Raw genomic sequence first — 3,509 nt, forward strand, 5'->3', positions numbered from 1 at the left:
GAAAGGATGTACAAGTGCAGGAGAGAGTCAAGCATGCAAGTGGGGATTTATGTTCTCTTTTTGCTGCACTCCTGGTGCTAAACAGACAAGCCATATTGCACATGGTTTCATTTGCAGTGAGAATTCCTGTGGCAGAACAGCAATCAAGCCACCATCTGTGTGTACAGATGGTGAGGGGGCAAGGGGTGATGGATTTAGGGTGCCCTTCACCCCAAGTCTGCCACTACCTCTCCTCCAGCCTACCGCAGTTGTGAACATCATTGAGCTGCTTCCCTATCATGCTCCAGTCACTTGGTCATTTTCAATAAAACTGGAAGTCCTGCATTTCCTGGTCTCTGAAAACTGCAGTGGAGACTGTTACCCTACACATGCCTGATCTCGTCTGATCTCGGAAGCTAAGCAGGGTCAGGCCTGGTTAGTACTTGGGTGGGAGACCGCCTGGGAATACCAGGTGCTGTAGGCTTATACCATAGTCTTTCGAGACTGAAGGTTGCCAACCAGTGAGGCATCAGGCAGCATCCTCAGTCACACCATCCCTATATTCAAAGTTCACCAGTGAACCTGATGTGGAATGAATGTGTAGTTTAATTAACAGTTTGAAATTAAATTCATTTTGTAGTCTACATGCGGTCTCCTAGCATGCCACCTGTTGACTCTGAAGGCCTGTCAACTGCATGGGCCTATCAGTGTCCATTTAGCCACACACCTTTGAAATATAGTTTCCGGAACTCATGAGCTAACTATTTGGTGGGCAAAATAAAGGATTTCATTCTCTTACTCTGACAACTTTACACAAGAAATTACAGCCATAAAACCATGATTCTGCCATGTGCTGAGCAAAATAGTGCTGTGGATAATTTCCCACCAAGATTGAAGTGAAAGAAAACATTTTCTTTCAGCTGGATCGAGTGAAGAAAGTAATCTGAGAGAAGTGTCCAAAAAGTGAAAATAATATTGGATGTCTTACTTTCTGAGTCCTAGAAAGGACATAAAATGTAATCTGCCAACACAGGAGATCAATGTAGCTTGTTTTGGTTTGTATAGCCCTAAACATCCAACAACACATTTCACTGCAAATCAAACCCTGAGCAGTTAATGGGAAAAGCAAAAGACAGATGACAGAATGGGACTGAATTATGGATGATATGAAAAAAAAATTGTTTATGGTGCTGAAGGATTTATAATAGGTGGTGCGCATAAGTGAAAAAGAGGGAGGAAGCCCCTTTTTTATAGCTTTTAGTTGATTTAAGAATTATTCATCAGACAACATTTTCCGAGTCTAGGGCCATAATGAAAAGCAATAAAAAGAGGAGAAAATGGCATCTGAAAGAAAATGATTGGGCTCTTTCAGAAAATAAAGTCTAGACTTGGGAAAACAGATATATTGAACGAATGGTACGCAGCGAAGGCAAATATTGAAGTTTGGTGAATGGCCCAAAAGTGAATAGGGATTGAAAAGATAGAGCCCTTGGAGAGCAGTGAAGAAGCCAAATGGAAATCCTAAATCCTAAAGGGCTGAAAGAACTGAAAAAGTGGCAACAGGAAGTGGAGGGCTAAATTACTGATTTAAAGTCAATGGAAGGCTGTTGGCCTGGTATCCTCTTGGTCTATGGATTCTCAGCAAGAGCTGTCTTTTCCCCAAAGGGTTAGCACTAATGTGAAATACAAAGTCAATTACAGTATAATCATTCTATACGGCTTGCACAGGAGTGTTGCATGGAGGTGGGAGAACTCTGGATGTTGCCATTTCAGGCTGTAGTAAAAAGTTTATGTTTTTGAATGGTCTCCGGGGTCAGGATAGCCCTGAAAGTATTAAACTGGCATAGCACAGAGCACTGTGTTAGATCTTTTCCCATGTTGTACTCATTTATTTCATTCTGAGAATGTGGTTGTTTGTGTTTGCTTGCTTGCTTTTTGTTTCCACAGGAGGAAGCATTCAAGAAGGTGATGTACACCCCCTGAGCTGTAGTGTGTGTTACCAAAAGGGCTGTTTTGTTTAGGGGAATTATTACACTGCCCTTATTGGAACATTAGGATCTCAGGCTGGATAACAAGATGGCATAATGCAGAGAAATTCCCTTTTGCTTAAAGAGGAGACTGAGAGAAAGATAACGTTCAATAAAAGATTATGGTTTTATTACAAAAGAACAAAGGTAAAAATAATGCACATGGAGAAATGACCTTGAAATGATAAAGGTGCATCCAAGGAAAACAGACGAGAAAGGGGGTTGTAGGGGCTTTTAGGGATCCCTGCTCTGCCAACCCCAGCTGCTAGCTAAAGATGGAAAGAGAGGAGGAGGAGGGAGGGAAGAAGTGAAAGAGTTTCCAGGAGCAAGATAGTTACCTGTCCTATAGAGCAGTTGGAGTGGGGGGGGGGAGTCCTGTGAAGAGGACCCTCTGACACAACGCAGATGTGTTGGGCCTTGGAGAGAGAGAGAAAGAGAGAGCAAGACCTCTCTTATAAGGGATTGGGAGATAGTGCCTAGGTGCTGAGCTGGAAGGTAGTTTGATTGCTAGTTGCTTAACACAATGCTGGGTGCTTGGAGTAGGTATCAGTTATCAGGAAAATTCAATCAGGGGGTCAATAGCTGGCTTCCTAGAAAGGGGAACTTAACAAAGACTGTGTGGTAAAAAATGCAGGATGTGGGTACAATACAATGAATCAGAAACAGACTTTCAACACCAAAATCACGGAAGGCAGTTCAAGTTTGCATACAGTAACGTAGGAGATGCTTAAAAGGTGATTGGATTAAGACACAAGACTTCCTCCCATAATGTGTGACTATGGGGGGTGGGGGGAGGTTGTGTAATCTAACAATGAGTTTGTGGCTTGACCAAAGTCCTGGAAATGTGGCCTGTATGCTGGGAGAACAGTTTAGCTTGCATGATATTATAGTCCATAATAGCATAACCAGGTATAGAAAAAGAAGATGAGAACTAAAAGACAAAAAGGGGGGGGCTGTGGACTGGTACAGTCCAGCCTACTGCCTCCATATGAGTCACAGATAGAATGGATACAGGCCGGAAGACATGCTTACTTACACGGGCAAGAGGTCTGGTCTAGAGGGTAGAGCCTCCGTTTGCCTGAAGATAACAGCTGAAGGTCACCAGTTTGAGGCCACTGGCACGGTGAACGGAGAGACCTTGAAGCAGCTGACAAGCCAAGCCGAGTTTTTCCATCTGCTCTTTGGCCGCCCTTCAAGTGAGATATGAAGGATTGTCAGCTTGCGTGGGAGGAAACCGGAGGCCAGAATGTGATACCAGATCATAAAAGGATCCATCTGAAATGTTGTAGTTCTTGAAAGACAGAACCTTCGTCAATTGTAAAAATCCCTATAGGGATTTAGTATAGCCTGCCTGTGTAAACCGCCTTGAAATAAAGTCTGAGGAGAAATCTGAAGGCCATGAAAGGCGGTATATAAACACCTGTATTATTATTATTATTATTATTATTATTATTATTATTATTATTACTTGTGCTCAAGGCTTATATGAGAATCAGAAAATGT

General features: G+C 42.7%; 1 pseudogene; it reads left to right on the plus strand.

The window, feature by feature from the left end:
• Window positions 1–340: 340 nt before the first annotated feature.
• Window positions 341–463, plus strand: LOC136637410 (5S ribosomal RNA; annotated as a pseudogene).
• The last annotated feature ends 3,046 nt before the right edge of the window (window positions 464–3,509 follow it).

The sequence above is a fragment of the Tiliqua scincoides genome, chromosome 1, assembly GCF_035046505.1.
Source record: "Tiliqua scincoides isolate rTilSci1 chromosome 1, rTilSci1.hap2, whole genome shotgun sequence".
Classification (NCBI taxonomy): Eukaryota; Metazoa; Chordata; class Lepidosauria; order Squamata; family Scincidae; genus Tiliqua; species Tiliqua scincoides.